Consider the following 20,228-nt stretch of genomic DNA (forward strand, 5'->3'; position numbering starts at 1 on the left):
AAAGTGATAGTTAAACTGTGATCTTTTTTCTTATCATTTCTTCCCCGAAGGAACATGATGCAACATGATTTGTGTTGATGCAACATGTGCATGATTTTTTTTACTCCTACATTCGATCTGTTCAATAATTGTGGATTAAAATCCGTATTTCGATATGCTTTACTGTGCATATAGATTAGCTTTTGCAAATAATCACTTTACTCTTTCAGGCCTGGCATTTACAATCAAAATCATAAACAGAAAATGCTTTATTGCCACGTATGTTTGCACTTATAAGGAATTTGTTTCAGTGACAAAATCTCCCAGTTGCACATAAAAAAAAATAAAAATAAAATGGCAAGTTTAATAAATAAAAAAAACGAAAAGATTTAGATTAGTAAAAAATGGTATTGCACATATTTTTATTTTTATTGAACTAGAGAGCGCCACACTGAGGCAGCCATCTGCGGCGCCATCTTTGATCAAAGTACCTAGTCACAAAGGGATCAGCACTAGCATCTTTTCTTTGTATGCATTTCTCTGAAAGAATAAACACATGACTAATCCTCATTACTGAGATTGACATATGTGTTGTTAGTCCTATTACATTTTGGTGATATGAAATTATTTATCATTTTTAATTTAATTATTTAATAAATGAATGTCCTTCATTTGTGTATTGTATGAATATCCAAACCAAAATGTTTTAAAAACAATCTGGCTCATGCTAAAAAATATTTGCATGAACAGCAAAAATGGGCTTTCTGATGCAGTTCTATAATGCAATACATCTGAGTAACCTTTATTGGTGCATTAGTTTTTTCTTCTTCTTTCAGCTGCTCCATTAGGGGTCACCACAGCAGATCATCTGTTATCATAATACCCTGACCTATACATCTTCTTCTTCTATCGGCTGCTCCCTTTAGGGGCTGCCACAGTGGATCAGTGGATCATCACCCTTTCCTCTACATCTGCTCTTTCAAATGAACTACCTGCATGTCTTCCTCTTTTCAACCTGCCTGGCGGGCTTCATCCTCAGCTTTCTTTTACCAGTATGTCCCTCTTCTGCACTTGTCCAAACACCTTGTCCCCAAAATGTCCTACATGTGCAGTCCCTCTAATAAACTCGTTTCTAATCCTGTCCATCCTCGTCACTCCAAATGAAAATCTCAACATCTTCAGCTCTGCTACCTCCAGTTCTGCCTCCTGTCTCTTAGTCAATACCACTGTCTCTAATCCATACAACATCACAGGTCTCACCACAGTCCTATAAACTTGCAGATACCCCACTATCACAAATCACAAATACTGCTATCACTCTTCTCCACCCACTCCACCCTGCCTGCACTCTTTTCTTCACTTCTCTATCACACTCTCCATTACTTTACACTGTTGACCCCAGGTAGCTGAACTCCTCCACCTTCATCACCTCTTCTCCTTGCAACTGCACCACTCCACTGCCCTCCCTCTCATTCACACACATGTACTCTGTCTTACTCCTACTGACTTTCATTCCCCTTTTCTCCAGCACGTATCTCCACCTCTCCAGGCTTTTCTCAACCTGCTCCCTACTCTCACCACCAATCACAATATCATCCGCAAACATCATAGTCCATGGAGACTCCTGTCTGGCCTCGTCCATCAACCTGTCCATTACCACTGCAAACAGGAAAGGGCTCAGAGCTGATCCTTGATGCAATCCAACCTCCACTTTAAACCAATCTGTTGTTCCTACTCCACACTTCGCTGCTGTCACACTGTCCTCATACATGTCCTACACCATCCTCACATACTTTTCTGACACACCTGACTTCCTCATACCATACCACAGCTCCTCTCTCGGCATCCTGTTGTACGCTTTCTTCAAATCGACTAGCACACAATGCAACTCTTTCTAAACTCCTCTATTTTTCTCCATCAACATTCTCAAAGCAAATAATACATCTGTAGTGCTTAAACGATCTCGTTAAAACCTCCACTGCCATCTCTCCTAAACATCTCCATGCTTCTACTGGTATGTCATCTGGTAAAACCAACTTTACACTTTTCATCCTCTTAGCTGCTCTCACTTCCTCCTTACTAAACCTGCTTCACCATCTCCACATTCACCACCCTTTTCTCTCTCATTTTACTTATTCATCAGCTGCTCAAAATATTCCTTCCATCTTCTCAACACATTCCTCTCATTAGTCAACACACTTCCATATGCATCCATTATTGCTCTAATTGCAACACATCCTTTCCAGCTCTGCCTGGCCAATCGGTAAAAAATTCTTCTTCCTTAGTGTCCAACTTCTCATACAGCTCCTTATATGCCTTTTCCTTGTCTTTCGCCACATCCCTCTTCACCTGCTGCCGCATCTCCTTGTACTCCTGCCTACTCTTCTCATCACTCTGCCGATTCTTATTCTGTTTCGCCTACCTCTTTCTCCTTATGCTTTCCTGCACTTCCTCATTCCACCACCACGTCTCTTTGTCTTCCTTTCTTTTTCTAGATGTCACACCAAGTACCTTTCTAGCTGTCTCCCTTATCACTTCTACAGTAGTTGCACAATCATCTAGCACCTGTTTCAAACTGGGCCCCTGTCTGACCTCAGTCTTTACTCTCCTCCTCTTCTTCTTCACCTCCAACGCCATCCTACTGACCACCATCCGATGCAGTCTAGCCACACCTTACAGTCTCCAATCTCCTTAAGGTTGCATCTCCTACGTAGAACATAATCCACCTGTGTGCACCTTCTTCCACTCTTATATGTCACCCTATGATCCTTCTTCTTCTTAAAATAAGTGTTCACCACTGCCATATCCATCCTTTAAGCAAAATCTACCACCATCTGCCCTTCCACATTCCTCTCCTTAAAGCCATACCTACCCATCACCTCCTCATCACCTCTGTTCCTTTCAACAACATGCCCATTGATGCCCCAGTCACCAATCTTTCATTCCTTTCCACTATTTCATCTAACTCAGTCCAGAATATTTTCTTCTTCTCCATCTCACAACCCCCTTTTGGAGCATAAGCACTGATGACATTTATCATTCAAGTTCATCACCCTATCAGAATCTCTCTTCACCTCCAGTACACTCTTACTGTACTCTTCCTTGAGGATCACCCCTACACCATTTCTCTTTCCATCCACACCATGATAGAACAGTTTAAACCCACCTCCAATGTTCCTGTTCTTACTCCCTTTTCACTTGGTCTCCTGAACACACATATCTACTTTTCTCCTCTCCATCATATCAGCTACCTCTCTCCCTTTACCAACATTTCAACTGCCCAAACTAACCTCCACTCTCCTCCACTTTTCCTTTCCCTGGTGGTTCTGTGGAACTCTTCCCCCTCTCCTTCTCCTTCTTTGGCTATTGTGCATTAGTTTATGTGGTTGTATACAAATTCTTGTATGCTGTTAGCAGTGTGACTGTAATGAGAGTGTTAAGTGTGTGTTTAAATAATTTCTATAATGCAGTCCATGCATAATTGCTTTTCATTGCTATCTGCATTAATGTACAAATGTACAAAGTGTGTGTGGGAATTAAAGGAGAATACATTTATTATTGGTTTTCATCTGTCCGTGAATGCGTGTGTGTGTGTGCATGCACTGCTGGTATAGCCAGAAATGTATTAATCTTCTGTAGATAATCAGTATGGCTTTATTTGTCAGGCTGCATTGCACTGTTATTCATTTCTAGAGTGCTGTGCATTCATCATTGTTCTTTTCTAGAGCGTATTGTTTAATATTCCTTAGATAATCAACAGCCATTGTGTGTGTTTTTTTTTATCCTGTGTATATGTTTATGCAAAACTGGCTGCATTGCAGGTGACAGTGATCGAGACAGTGAGATCTGATAAGTAGTTTGCATGAATCAGTATGAGTAATTAGTTATCATCATGCACACTAAATATATTTTTGGATTAAAATAATAATGCATTGAATGCATGCTTTGTGTTGTGTGTGTGCATGTAGACCTGTGTGTTGTTGGGGAGCGCTCACTGCTCGGTGACCCCCCCACCACCCCACCCCCCAAGGCTTTGCACAATAAGGTACGTAATGGAAAATCTCAGTCCCTTAAATCTACTCCTCTGTTGCTCTCTTTCCTTCTCTGTCGCTCTCGGGATCTCTAACGGGGTGGACCACAAACAGCACGCGGAACAGGAAAAATAGAGCTAAAAGTGGGGAAAAATAAATAGGTAAGCAAAAAAAATAAAAAATAGTTTGGGAGGGGGCGTTCTGGAACATTAAGCTGCCTTTGGGGTCTTATGCGATGCGTTATGAAACAAATAATAATCAAATAAAACATGCACATGTGCGCGCGGGAGTGGAAAAAGGTGAAAGTTGCAAGCAGCAACAGGACGTGAGGTTTTTTAATAAACTTTGCAAGCAAAAAAAACGAGCTAAAAGGAGAGAAAAGAGAAACAGGCGCGTGCTGATTTCCCCCCCAGCTTTCCTTTCTACCAAAATAGCATCGTGGTTTTGATTCCTCTTGCAGGTTGCTGTTTCATTAAAGGAAAAGAAAAGGGGGGGAATCTGGGTCAGGTGCGTTGTAGGACACGCGCGAGAAGGAGGAGGAGATGTGAACCTGAGCATCAGATCTCAGACAGCGGATGCGCGCGCGGACTTGCACACGCACGCACGCACACACACAAACACTCACTCTGCACGCGCCAGACGCAGGTAAGGCAATGAGACACGGAGTCACTGCGGAACGCGCGAGTTTTTCTGTGCCCACGTGCAACACGGCTGGTATTGAATCGATCAGATATAGAATATAGTGATCAGTAAAAGATGCATGCTTTTGGATGTATATGACATGCATGTCCATAATTTTCATTTCTATTCAAAAATTGGTATGTATGAATGTGCTGTATGGTGGGATTTTTAGATGCATGATGCACTGTGAGAAGGATACAGTTATGAGCATAATGAGAGTATGCATGTCCCATACAAAAAGTAAGCTTTTTTTTTTTAAGTAAAAGGATGCTTGGATGTGTTTAGCAGGATTTGATGTTTGAATCTCAGGGCTACCACAGAGCTTCTCAGCTCCTTGTATGGACTGGATTCTGGGGCTTGTGCTACGAAGTTGCTACGAAGTTGTTAGTCTTATAGACAGAAATGCATCTTGTGATGTGAAGCGTTGTTGATCTTCTTGTGGTTCGTTTCACAAGCATCTTAGTGCTGCTCATTATTTCTTATTGCACTGTCAGGGGACGTTGCTCGGTGCCATAGGAGTAAAATGGAAAAAAAAAAGTCTTTTGGAGCACTGGTGCAGGAGTATACTCAGGTGAAGGTTGTAGAGGATGAAATGCAAAAACATGCTATAAATGAACCCAGCAAGTTTGCAGTAATGTGTTTGGGTGTAGATGTTTATTGATGAATAATGTACTCATTAATCAGTGTCATGCATCCGAGGCCATACTTTCCACTAATTTTATGGGTTGTTTATATGGTACATTTGTGTGATCACTAGCTGTGGAATCCAGATGAAGTTTTTAAAATGCACCACACAGAAATGTCATCTAGCTTGCATTGCTGTTGCAGGTGCTCACCACGTTGGAGACGTGTTTGTAACGGTGCTAAATAAGACAGTTTTACAAGTTGGTAACAGTATCGTTTTAGTGTTCTTATAATGCGAAATATTCGTAAAAACTGAAGACAATAATACTATTGTCCATATCCTACATCAAATGTATATACTTTTGCTCCAGTATTCATTACAGTTTGAAAAACATTGTATTCCCACCAGGTATTTGGGTGCTACAAATTAAACAACACCTTACAGTATATAACAGCGGGTTTTAGTGGAAATAAAAGGGAATAAATGTATAATGTATAAATGTATTTTTATAATATGTGAACCATTTACAATCCAAGATTTTAGGCCAAAAATGTAACTTTAATAAACATTTTTTAATTAATTTCAGATTTGTGGTCACAGAAACTATAAAGCGAGAGCTTAAGACATAACTGATGTTTGCAAGAATATTTGTAGTTAACGTATAGAGTGATGTTTACTATCAAACTTAGCCCCATATATGGCATAGATATGTCATATCCATAGATATACAGTACAGACCAAAAGTTTGGACACACCTTCTAATTCAAAGAGTTTTCTTTATTTTCATGACTATGAAAATTGTGAATTCACACTGAAGGCATCAAAACTATGAATTAACACATGTGGAATTATATATGGAATTATATACATAACAAAAAAGTGTGAAACAACTGAAAAATGTCATATTGTAGGTTCTTCAAAGTAGCCACCTTTTGCTTTGATTACTGCTTTGCACACTCTTGGCATTCTCTTGATGAGCTTCAAGAGGTAGTCACCTGAAATGGTCCTCCAAAAGTCTTGAAGGAGTTCCCCGAGAGATGCTTGGCACTTGTTGGCCCTTTTGCCTTCACTCTGCGGTCCAGCTCACCCCTAAACCATCTCGATTGGGTTCAGGTCCGGTGACTGTGGAGGCCAGGTCATCTGGCGCAGCACCCCATCACTCTCCTTCTTGGTCAAATGGCCCTTGATGCCTTCAGTGTGACTCTACAATTTACATAGTCATGAAAATAAAGAAAACTCTTTGAATGAGAAGGTGTGTCCAAACTTTTGGTCTGTACTGTATATATATGGCATTTTTTGCCAACAAGAGGCAAGACACATTTTCTCTCAGATAATTTAAATGCCAATTTGAATTGTTTAACAATCAGTTTTATGAGTTTGGGTAATTATAAGATGAATTCAATAGTTTGGGCAGCCATTTTGGTTCTTCAGTTATGTTTGGCATCACAGTGAAGTGACCCTTAAAGTTCCTGATAATCATGGGCTTACATAATCATACTTTTATGAGTATGACTCACTTGATTTACAGTCAGTGCTACATAATTAATCAGTTTCAATAATAAATGCGCTTTACACAATTGTCAGGATTCGTTTTCAGGGCAAGTTGTAGAATTAACTGGTTTGGAAAAAACATACCACACCTCTCCATGTATCATTACCTCAGCATGAAAAGATATTCCAGTCATATATGCATGTAAGGTTTATGAAATTGGATCTTGGAGGCAGTACTAATGTGTGAGATTGCTCTTTGATCAGAATAGGAAATTAGTACATTTAATATTGTTTCCAAGTGCATGATGCTGTATCTTGAAAGTTTTTGCATAATACCTCAACTATGTCCAACTAGGAATAAATAGGTCCAAATATAAGAAATGTATTTGTGATACAAGTCATGTTGATACTGTTAGCCTATGTTGCTGGAGGTTATTTGAATGAATTTGTCTGAAATTTATAACATTAGGATTTAAGATGTAATAATGAATGGGTTTTTATTACAGGGTGGGTGGTTGATTTTTCTCACCCATAAATGGAACAGATCAAAATCAGTAAAAAATAAAATCAAAAATGACACAGTAACTCATGTAGTCCGAGACTTTGTACCGACTCGTCTGATATGGTGCATGACACTATAATAAGTTTGGTCAGATTGGAATTCAGCTGTGTCCTTGTTACATAACAGTGTCATGATCATCCAGCATGATGGTGCATCAGCAATACATCTTGGGGGTATGATTTTTGTTGTTATGACCTTTGTTGCATTTGGCTGTTTCGTTTAGTTTGCTGTATATTTTCTATATCAGAAAACAGTCCTCATTTTTTTTTCTATATAAACAATACTGTCAAATATTTTGCATTCTGTATATTCTGTAAATCACTTGCAATTAAATGCACCAGAAACATGTTATAGTGACCTGCTGTCACATGACCTGATCATTATAATTTACCCAGCAACTTGAAACCGTTGTTTTAAAAATGCAGAAAGTGATTTTCTGTAGTAAGGTGAGACAGAGGTATTTCTTTATACAAAACACATCACAACTTCTAGTATTTTGAAACCACTATTGGAACTTTTGGAAATTGTAAATGAATACATTGGCATGTATAACAAAAATTGAACCTTGAATTAAGATACACAAATCTATGTGTACATACATTTTTATTTTTGTTAAAAAAAAAAATATGCAAGAAAAATGTTTTAAACAATCAATAATTAATATTTAAATTACAAGCTTTTCAGCGTGCCAAGTTTGTAACGTTTCAGATTATGTGATGATCACAAGTATACGGAAATGGATGCTAGTTGAGGAAAGTAATAATAGAAAAAACTTATTTTACATAATAAAAGTATAGAAGTAGTTTATCCAAAAATAAAAAAAGTGTGTAGCATTGTCTTGCTAATCTTGATGGAAGCATATGTTGCGGCAAAATGAATATACCGCGTCTCACAAAAGTGAGTACACCCCTCACTTTTCAGCCACCATTTAGATATATCTTTTTAAGGAACAATACTATTGAAATTAAACTTAAATATATTTTAGTGTAGTCAGTGTGCAGCTTGTATAGCAGTACAGATTTACTGTCCTCTAAAAAGAACTCAACATACAGCCTTTATTGTCAAAATAGCTGGCAAGAAAAGTGAGTACACCCTAAGTGATAACAGCTGTATGTCATTAACAATGCAAAGCCACATGTCCTATTCATCATGTTCATGTTTTTGTCTGCTTGACAGGCCCATACAAATTTGTGTATCTTGTATTAGAGCAATTAAAATCTGGTGCTTTGAATACAATTCTCTCATACATGGCAAAGAACTGTCTGAGATTTGCAGAATTGTTGTTTTCCACAAAGATGGCCCAGGCTATAAGAAGATCAGTCCCCCCCCCTGAAACTAAGTTACAGTACAGGGTCATACTGTATAGTACATAAAACGGGCTACACTCAGTACAGGCCTCACAAGGGTTGATCAGAGAAGTGGAGTCCTCATTCGGTGCATTAGGTGCAGAAGCCGGCTTCAAAAAACACGCATGAGTTCTGCAGCATTGCTTTAGAGGTTGCAGAAGCAGAAGGTCCACTTGTGTGTTCTCAGACCATACACCATACACTTTATCAAGTCTGTTTACATGGCCATCGTCCCAGAAGGAAGCCTCTTCTGAAGCTGGAAGCTTACAAGAAAGCTCACAAACAGTTTGCTGAAGACAACCTGTCCAAGAGCATGAATTACTGGAACCATGTTCTCTGGTCTGATAAAACTAAGATAAACTTGGTTGGCTCAGATGGTGTCCAGGATGTGTGGCAAACAAGTGGCAAGAAAATTGTGTCTTGTCTACAGTCAAGCATGGTGGTGGTAGCATCATGGTCTGGGGCTGCATGAGTGCTGCTGGTAACGGGGAACTGCAGTTCATTGAGGGAAACATGGATTCCAACATGTACTGTGACATTCTGAAGCAGAACATGATGCCCTCCCTTTAGAAACTATACCGAATGGCAGTTATTTAAACTAATAACAACCACAAACATACCACCAAGATGACAACTGCCTTGCTGAGGAATCTGTAGGTGAAGGTGATGGAGTGTCCAAGTATGTCTCCAAACCTGAACCCAATTGAGCACCTGTGGGTCCTCAAGCTGAAGGTGGAGAAGCGCCATGTGTCTAACATTCAGCAGCTCTATAATGTCATTATGGAGGATTGGAAGAGGATCCCAGCAAAAACCTGTGCAGCACTGGTGAATTTCATGCCCATGGATGAAGGCAGTGCTAAATAACAATGGTGCTTACACAAAATATTGACACTTTGGACACAGTTTTGACATAACTTAGGGTGTAATCATTTTGTTGCCAGTTTAGATTTATTTAGATAATAATGGCTGTATGTTGAGTTTTTTATGGAGGACAATACATGTGTACTCTCTATCTAAAGTATATGTGAGGGGTGTACTCACTTTAGTGAGATACTGTATATCTTTCAGTCTTGATGGCACCTTTCCAGATGTAAAAGCTGCCTATTCCATATCTACTAATGCACTCCCATACCATCAGATGAAGGCTTTTGAACTCAGCACTAATGATTTGCCAGATGGTCCTTCTCCTCTTTAGTCTGGAGTCCATGGTTTCCAAAAAAGTATAAAAATTTGTCAGACAACTGAATACTTTTCAATTTCTTTCAGTCCATTTTAAATAAGCTTGGCCCCGAGAAAACGACAGCTTTTCTGGATCATGTCCACATATGGCTTTTTTTTTTTTGCATGATACAGTTTTAACCTACTGTACATTTGTGGATAACATTGTCAGGCTGCAGACGCGGAAGCCGATATAGTCCGATCATTGTCCTTTTATTTTAAAAACACAAAAACACTCATAAGCCGTTGAAAATAACAAACAAAGACATCCGCTCGATACGCGTTGTCCGCTATGAGTTCGAATGTCCCAAGCATAATCCATAAAGCCTTCGGCAATGAGTAATCCAAGTGGAATTCGGATATACAGCCGGCGGTCGAGCAGCCACGCGATTGTCCAGCTTGACAATATAACGACCGACAGCCTGTGACTCAAGAACGTGAGTTCAAGTAGTCTGTTCTTTAATGAGCCACAGCTGTCGGTAATCTTGGAAAGCAGAGTGACTGCTATCGAGGGGGGCGTGGCAGGGTGAATCCCTGACAGCTACAGAGGGGGGCGTGGCAGGGTGAATCCCTGACAGCTACAGAGGGGGGCGTGGCAGGGTGAATCCCTGACAAACATTGTAAACAGTGTTAAAAGACAACTTATTCTGAGAGACACTCTTATTCTAAGATATAGTCTTCTTTTACCGAATCATCTTACTGACCTGTTGCCAAATAACCCAATTAGTTCCAAAATGTTTCTTCAGATTTTCATTTTAGTAACAAATCATTTTTTTCCATTTAATTTTTTTTGGACATGTGGTCATCAAATTCAAAATGACTATATTTTTCTATAAAATGATACACATAAATGTTTAAACATTTGCTAAGTTTATCTAAATATTGTTTTATGTGAAAAAAATATGGGTTTATGAGATTTTAAAATCATTGCATTATTTTTTTATTGACATTTTAAAAAGCGTCCCAATTTTTTTTGGAATTGTGGTTGTATCACTAACACATCTATTTAACTAACTAACACCTCTTTATTGTCCATCCAACAACATTTCAAATTGTAGATAAAACTGGTGGATATGGCATCCATTGTGACATCAAGAAAGAAATCTTATCCCATGTGGTACTTAGTGTAGTAGTGTTGTGCATGGCATGTACGCCTGATTTCAAGTGCACTGTGTGTGATAATATAGTGCACTATCCAGGGAATATATCCACTGACAATTCAGATAACAACTACAAAGCACTGACGCCATATGTGTATAGGTGTATATGTAATCAGCTGAAACATAATACCTATGTGAGTGTTGGAGGTGTGGCTTCTCTTTGCACATTACTTGTTCCTGCTTTGTTTTTTGCAACTGGATTTTTCCCACTTCCTGTATCCACACTCCCGACTGTGGCCTTAATATTTTTTGAAATTGACTTGCTTCTGAGTCTGATGTCTGTCTTTATGTTGTGCTTTATTCTTTGGATTTCCTTCACTTTGCTAAAGAGTCTGAATATATTATGTCCCTAGTTATTTGTCAAATATGGTGATTTGGGTAATATCTTGTATTTTGTTTCACTTTGTGCTTGTGTAGGATTGGGGAACGTTACTTTTTGTATAGTTACTATTCTATTTTCTTACCACGCACAGAGGTGCCAAAGTTTTTGTTGTTGTTGTTGAACTATAGATATAAAATATATGCTTTTCTGTTTTCTCAGATAAAACAGTTGTCAAAATGGACATGATTATAATTGCTTGCTTAAATCCATTTAATTCAAGTGGTCACACTTTGCTTTTTTATATTATTATAATTTTTTTTCTTTTATACATCTAAATACTAGCACATTATTATGGTGGGCACATTGGGCTGAGGGTTGCTGCAAAATAATTAATAGCAGATGACGTCTTTAGGGTCCATAATCAATCGCTTATTTGATACATTGCAAATATTGATACTTTTGTTGTTTCTGATGCAGGCCGTGTATGTAGCTTTATTGTTTTGAAAAACATGTATTCATCGATCATTCACAGAGATGGAACATGTACATTAATGACCCAGAGGCATGTAAAAATGCCAATTACAAGGTGAATAATAAGGCTTTCAATGTGGACAAAGTGCAGTAAGGTCCGATTATAATTTGATGGATTCCACTAATTATACAGCTAATTATTTTGAACACTGATTGCTTTTAGTAATTCATACATTTTACTTATTACTATTTTACTTGTGCTTTCACTCATCTGTGGTCGACCTTACACCATACAGCTACATGTACATACTGTGTATAGGATACAAGGACAACTCACTCCACAAGAACAATCTAGACCAAATGTCTAGTCACCATTGATCCTTGGAAATGGATGGTCTGTTTATAAAAAGAGTTGTGGTTCTTGTGTGGTTGAGAAAACATTGAGATCACTACCCTCAAATTAAAGCTGACATTCTGCACTTTTTCATTATAAATCCAGTGTTCTGGACTACATATCCAAACGACAAAAAATGTGTCTGTGTTTAATTTGGTTACAGGCTGCACTGTATGTGTGTGTGTGTGCTGTGCTGTACTGCTCAGCAGGAGCAGTCACTAGGACCACATAATCTGCATAAGAATTTCACACACACACAGGCGTGGAGTAAAAAACTGTTAATAAGCATGCCTGTTATATTAAGCTCGGATGACATTTGACTGCTGTCGGGTTGCTAACGTGCTGCCGGTGTGTGCTTTTGTTTTACCGCCTTTGGCCAGCTTCTAGTGTACAAGTAGAGAATGCTAATCAAAATGTGCCAGACTTATGTCATGCATGCTTATTAAAAATGAGGACAAGCCAAAAGTTGTGTTTGTGCAAAAATAAGACTGGATTGAAAGTTAATCTAAGAATACTAAATTCATTAAGCGAGGTATTTTGAGCTCCAGTCTTGCTGACCCACTGACCTGAACACTTTCAGGTGTACGTATCTGCCAGCATACCTGATGTTGTTCGTGAAGGGTTTGTTAATTAGCTAATGAAGTGGATCAGGTGTTCTACAGCAAGGAGAACTGTACAAAGCAGTTTGTCATCAGGACTTCATCCAAAACCCACGTCCAACATGTCGTTGTGGACTTTCCCTCATGACCCGGAATCACAGCTATTTTTAGCATAGTGAAAACAAGGTACTTAACGTGTTTCACTGACATGCCACGATAATAAATATGACTATAAACTGTTAAAAACTGCAACATGCCTTATTTAATAAATAAAAAGGATTAAGGTTTCCAAAAAACACATCAATGCCTGCGAGTATTGGAAACTAATTAACTTTGGCATAACTCCATCATAATTTTGTTCCACAGTACACACGATATTACACTGTAAAAACATTTGTTGTAAATTTACAGCAAAATATTTTACTACCTGCTACCTGTATTTTTACTGGACTACTACAGTATTCAAGATTTAAAATGTAGGATTGTTTTTTACTAAAAAAAATACTATCCTATTGTACTATTACATTATCAAACTGTGTTGACTGTAATTACTTAATATTTATTATTAAATTATGCAAATTTTAGAATTTTCCCAAATAGTTTTAGAAATAGGAAATGGACAACAATGTACTCTTGAGTTGCTTAAAAAAAAAATATATATATTTTATTTTTTTATTTTTTTTTTTATGAAGCTGTATTTTTTTTTTGTCCAAGTGCAAAAAAACATCAAAGCTGTAATCTCATTTACTTTTATTGTTCTTACAAATATGAACAGATTGTAAATTGAGATTTGAACTAAAGGTTTTACAGTGCTCTCCTTTTATCCTTGTCCCAGGAAAGTCTGAAAAGCTAAGCACAACTCACAAAAGTTTAAAAAATGCACCAGAACAAACCGTGTCTTATTAAATTTAAATGAATAGTTCCCACTGACATATCAAGTTTGGCTGTAGTACAGGCCTCTGTTCCCATCATCATCACGAAGTTTATCTTATCTGAATCTTTGTGGTACTTTTAAACAAACAAAAAAATCTCTTGACGTTTAATAATATATTAACCAAGTTTAGACAGACAATAAAACTGTAGAATAATTTAAGTTGTTTATTTTGGTTGAAATGATCAAGAAAAATGTTCAAACACTCGTGTCCTTTGCTACAGTGGTGTTTAGTTTTAAGCTACTGTAATAGAATCTCTTTCGCTGACCTTCAGTCTGCAGTACCGAAGTTTCAGTGTCATCTGCCTCTGACATCCTGACCTCAATTATTCAACTCGGTGCCGTATGTGATTGCGAAGCTCTTTACCTCAATCCTGTGTGCCCTTGAACACCATATAGCATGAGATGATCTAATGTGTAGTCTTGAATAATGTCCTCAGTTACAGTGGATTAATTTTTGTTCTCTATAGATGTATAGAATTCCTTTTTGTTTTACATATATATATATATATATATATATATATATATATATATATATATATATATATATATATATATATATATATATATATATATGTCATATTTCTTAGAGTACCTGCTTATTTGGCAGATGAGAATTGGTTTCTAAAATTGGTTTACAAAAACAACCACGTGCTCAGATGTAAATGATGAAATTATGCTATTAATCTGCAATTATGGAGGACTACCCTCCATAATTTCATTGTGGGAGTATTCCCAACTCCCACAATGCTATTGGCAATTGAAGATGCTGCCTCAGAAAAAATACTGCTAATATAGAAGGAGGAGATTTGAGAAACAAATATAAGTATTTAAAGCCATAGTAATTTGAGGCAGGGATATAGGTAGTGATTTGAATGCAAGAATTTAGAATAGTGTCTTGTGACATGGCATATCTGAACTTGCTTGGCAGGATTTGGGAAAGAAACCTTTGTGATGAATGTGTCTCGATTCTACCTATAAATAGTGCAACAAACAATTGCAAATAGAACAGTTTTTTCAGGAAAGATATTTGTTAAATATACAGTATGTGACCAATTATATATAAAATACATTCTAATTGATTTACATTTCTTGCTCTGTTAATAATTTACACTGTATACTTTACAGTGGTAGAAATATGAGGTAAAACAGGCCGAATTTACGTTCATCGCAAAGAAACTGAGGAATAAAAAACTCAGATCTGCCACAAAAGGTTGGTGTGCTTTACAGAAAAGTGAAAATAGAAAATGCCCATTTCCACCATTATGGAAATTATTAAGAATTTCCAGTCAACTGGAAATGTTATGAATCTACCAGGAAAAGAATGTGTGTCTATATTGTTTCAACACCCTTTGAAAAGTTTTTTTTTTGTGGCCAGAAAGATTCACAAGAATCACTGCTGGAGAATTGAGAAGTCAGGCATTTTTGTGTCAGAAAGTCTCCAAAACTACAATTTGACATTAACTCTATCAGCACAAGTTGTTTTGAAGGATTTCTAGAAAACTAAAAATCTTCGAATAAGGGATTGGTTTGTATTGGGTTTGGCCAAATTAAACCAAAATAGAATAGAATATCTAGCAATAAACACTAAAGATGAGTTTGCTGCACACCAAGAGGTATGGAAGTATATAGAAGTACTTCATGCCCATGGTTAAATGTTGTATGGCTGTTTTCATCTGTCAGAAATCTTAAAATGGGCAATAATTGGATCTTTCAGAAGGACAAGCAAAATTATCATAATCAGCAAATAAATATTTTACTGACACCCATATAAAGGTCTTGCAGCAGCTATCTCAGCTTAAACCCCATAGAAAACCTGTCTGGTGAACTGAAGAGGAGAGTCCACCAGTTTGGGCTTGAAATTTGAAAGATCTTTAGACATTTTGGTCCCTGGTGGTCTAGTGGTTAGGATGCGGCGCTCTCACCGCTGTGGCCCGGGTTCAATCCCCGGTGAGGGAACCAACCCCAGCCACTCTTAGTGCCGGTCCCAAGCCCGGATAAATGGGGAGGGTTGCGTTAGGCGTAAAAACGTGCCGAATCAAACATGCGGATGATCCGCTGTGGTGCCCCCTAATGGGAGAAGCCAAAAGAAAGTTTTTAGAGATTCTGTATTGAGGAATGGTCTCATATACTTTATAATGTCCCCAGACATTATAGCAGGAACCTTAGAACTTGGTAATAGGAGGAAGCAAAAAGTATTGACCACAAAGGTCCAATAACTGTGCTACACATACTGTATATTTAAGAAAGATACAAAAAAAAGTAGTTTTGTTTGTTTCAACAGATCAAAAGATCAAACAATTTTTCACAGACTTTTTGCTCATATTTACCAAGTGTGCCAATATTAGTATAATATTTGCACAGTGTAATGGAGTAACTTGCCTCTAAATCTGGTCTCTGAGCTTATGAGATGAGTGTCATGTGATTTTGTTTTCATCAGGCTGCGACAGATATTTAACTTGTCTAGAATTTTTTTAAATGAACTAACATGAGGTTACTAGTTACATAAGATGAGGTTACATAATATGGTATTTGTTCAATCATATAAAAGGCGATTTAATTGAGGGGAGGGGTGTATGAATGGGAATTAAAAGTTTTTAATCAATTCACAATCTAGTTATATTTTTAAGTTTATTTTAAGAACCTAGGTAAACATTATTTTACTTTTCCCCTAGCTTTTCTTTGGGTTTGGGTGATGTTGCCCACCCAGGTTTAGTTTTTTTTTTTTTTGTTATTATTTATTTTGTCAAATTTGCAATTGTACCGTATCATTATAAAAATCAGAGAAACATTTTGCTGCATTTAAGTGGGATTTGTAGCAGGTTCATTTCCATTTGATCATTTTGTCTTTAAGAAATACTGAATCCTTACTCTACATTCCTACTTCCAGGACTGGTGTCACAATGCGACAAACCACCAAAAACTAATTTTTAATTATTTGTGAGTACTAATAATTTACAGTAACCTGAGGGCAGATCCAGGCTTAGTGATAAAGTTACACACATTATAACTTAATGCAAAGAAAGATGAACAAGATCAGTGAGGTCACTGCCTTTTTATTTTGAAGTTAAAAGATTTGGTGTTAATCAGGAAAGAACACACGTGATGATGGCAAGCAACTCAAATCAGGACACCTATCACAAAGCACCATGTAGAAATTTGAAAAGAAAAGAGGAGACTATAGTTCTGCAGAGCTAGCATCCAGGAAAAACTCTAATACAAACAGTCAGATCTACCATGCATATTGACAGGCCCAAGGCAACACCTTTAAAAACATGTACACAAACTGTGAAATGTGAAATGAGTTTTTTTGCATAATTAAGATACATCTAACAGCCAGAGACCCCTTACATACTGTAGGAGAAAATGTTTGTAATCAACCAAAAAGTGTCTAGAAACTTAAGATTCTGCAGAAAAATATTATTTAAAATAGGGGAAGTGGAAAGATTAATTTATCAAAATGAATAGTTGCAGACAATGCATAGCCTTATATGTTTTAACATTCAATGTTGAATAAATAATTGTATTTCAGAAGGCTTTATTTTGAATGTTAATGGAAAACTAACCTTAGACCAGGCTTAGGGCATCTAAATTGATTGTTTGATTGAAACAGGAATAACATTTTCACTGAATATTCTTGCTAAAATCTAGCCTAAATGCATGTCCCAAAAGAAACACAAAACACACCCCTCCCTTGTTCACCTCATTGCTTTGTAACGATATTTATTCAAAGTGCTATACAAGTAAAATTATATTTAACTGATCCACCATTCATTTATCACAATAAACTCTTCTGCATATAGTCCACTTTGGTAATCATAAATAGAAGCAACATTGAGAGAATTGCACATTCAGCATCAGCAATAAGCAATATTTTATATAAACAATAAACAGTACCTGAACTGTGCTCTTATTAATTCCATTCTTTATTTACAGATCTGTCTGACTTTAGCGTCATTATGGCGAGCAGTAGCTGAAACTTTATCTAACACTGATGCAGTGAGGCGATTGTGTTCAGGTATACTTAGAGTCTGACCTGTTTCTATGAGTCTTCATTAATTATCAATCAGCTGGTCTAAATTATTCACTCGTGACACTTCAGGGAACTGACTTTTGTGGTAGTGGTATTCACCCAGGATCACTCGAGCGGCTGTGTTATGCCAACTTTATACAAATGTGCCACCTTGTTTGGCATTCTTCAGAGGAATAGTTTACATTTTGGCTTGTTCTTTGTGTCTGCTTGCATCAAGTTTGAATCCTTTGTGATGTCATCAGCTGTTTTGGGATGTCGTTTGCAGATAGTAGCAAGTACGGGACATTGGAATACTGGGAAGGTTTTTTTAACTTCTAGAACCTTCTGAATACAGCTGAGTGATAATTATGTAATATAATTTGATATCATGATATGTCGAATAGCACAGTACGTTTTTTGGGGGATAGCACAATCTTGTCGGTAGGTTTATAGCTTCACCTAGCCTTGTTGCTACTTGGGTTTCCTATTGACATGGTTTTACTGTACTGCCCATCATATTTCTTAGTCACTTTTGGGAAAGACTTATAATCTCACCTTCACAACTTTTTGCTTGGATTAGATTCTAACGCTCACTTATAAAAGTTAAAACTCTAAAACTTCAGCCTCACATGCCCCGTGTAGCAGCTTAATTCAGTGAATAATAGACATTAGGGTGCTTAGACAGTTGATTTTACTTCACGACTTTGCTTTCCTATTTTTTGTGGAACCCATTATGAATCCACACAACATTTCCACTGCTTATCAGGTGCCTACTTGCTTTGAATTTGGAAACTTCACTCTACAAAGAATTTTTTTTTTTTTCAGTCACGAGTCTTTTTTTTTTTTGGATGTTACAGAAGCGCACAGTACCATGGCAGATATGACACGACGTTAGTTGACAGTAAAGTTATTAAACATCACATCGGATTTAGTGCTAGGCTTGCTGTATGATGAGAGTGGAGCCAGTAATGATATGTCACAACTTGGAAACACCATTAGAACTTTCGTTCTTTCCTTTGTCCTCGCCCTTTATAGTCACTTTGTACTGTACGTCTCAAAAATGAAGTGAACTGGACATTTTAGTTTTCTTTATTAGAAAAAACATGAATATTTCTGCATTCTTATACAGATTGAAGATTGAGTCAATATTGGGACAACGCATGTTTCAAAAGCCACACATCAGTGGATCTGTCTAATTCAATAAAATACCATACAAACTGTTCCACAGGGGCCAATAAACATGGGTTGAGGTTCTGTGTTAATAATTGGAAGGTTGTAAAAATCCCAGGACTTCCATAGAGTCAGGCTCCTAAGCTCTGTTCTTGGTTTAGGCTATGGTTTACTTGTTATCAACTTTGGATAAAATAAATCTGTCTAAATGTAGTCTATTACATTAAAGTAAACCATTCTGGCACATTTCAAAACAGCATAAAGTCTCTACGCAGTAACTGGGGCTTTAATGGGTTCAATGCTTTATCCAAGCGATTTACTATATGAACACACATACTAACACAATGTTCATCACTTTACTCTCATCTTTCAATCAGCTGCAGTGGTTTATTGCTTTGTGGCTTTGGGTTTATCTCAGATCTGGCATCCTGTCATATTTTTTTTCTCTGTCTATGCTCATTGTAATATTTAGAATTCTCGATACATTGCCTCTGTAGGAATGTTATATCTCATTCACGATTTATATTTTTTTTAAATGTATATGATATACTTTTGGCAATATAGTATAATATATGGGGTCACCTGCCCTCCTTGCCTGCTATAGGTGGTTATTTTCCAAACTGCTATTTGTACAGTACTGCATTTAATTGTACAGGACGTCTTTAGATGTGCTATAATAAGATTTTGCATTCACTTGAACTTGAAAACACAAACCTGTTTCAGCATGGCAATGCCCTTGTGCACAAAGTGAGCTACTTGAAGATTTGGTTTACATGCTTTGGAGTGAAAGATCTTGAGTGGCCTGCTATAGAGCGCTGATCTCATCCCTAATAAACACCTTTGGGATGAATTGGAATGCTGACTGCACCCTAGGTCTCCTCACCTACATCAGTACCTGCATTTTGTAATACCAATGTGGCTGATGAACACAAATATCCATTAGTACACTCCAAAATCTAGTGGAATGGCTTCCCAGAAGAGTGGAGGAAATTACAAGAAAATTGGAATGCAACGCTCAAAAATCATATACCATACTAATGACCAGGTGACCCAATACTTTTGCCAATATCTCCTCTTCCTCAAATTGCTTGTATAAATTTAAATGCAATGCAACATAAAGTAGCATTATCTTTTTGGTTTTACAAACAATTTTAAATCACCCAGAACTTTATCTTGCTAATGAAAATATAATTTGAAGATTTTTTTTGTTAAAGAAATTAAGAAGAGCTTATGCAA

The 20,228-nt window shown here is 37.2% G+C and overlaps 1 protein-coding gene across 6 annotated transcripts in view; it reads left to right on the top strand.

Annotated features, from left to right (window-relative positions):
- Positions 1-4,074: 4,074 nt before the first annotated feature.
- atp2b2 (ATPase plasma membrane Ca2+ transporting 2) overlaps positions 4,075-20,228 on the top strand; it is a 163,323-nt gene continuing 147,169 nt past the window's right edge. For 2 of the 6 annotated variants that reach the window (XM_083533947.1, XM_083533950.1), the window contains exon 1: positions 4,075-4,171. The gene's annotated coding sequence lies outside the window, so the exon portion shown is untranslated. Of the gene's footprint in view, positions 4,172-4,193; positions 4,753-4,812; positions 4,829-20,228 lie in introns of those variants that run through there. The other 4 variants (XM_083533952.1, XM_083533948.1, XM_083533951.1 and 1 more) reach the window with 4 other exon arrangements.

The sequence above is a fragment of the Silurus aristotelis genome (assembly GCF_946808225.1).
Source record: "Silurus aristotelis genome assembly, chromosome: 28".
Classification (NCBI taxonomy): Eukaryota; Metazoa; Chordata; class Actinopteri; order Siluriformes; family Siluridae; genus Silurus; species Silurus aristotelis.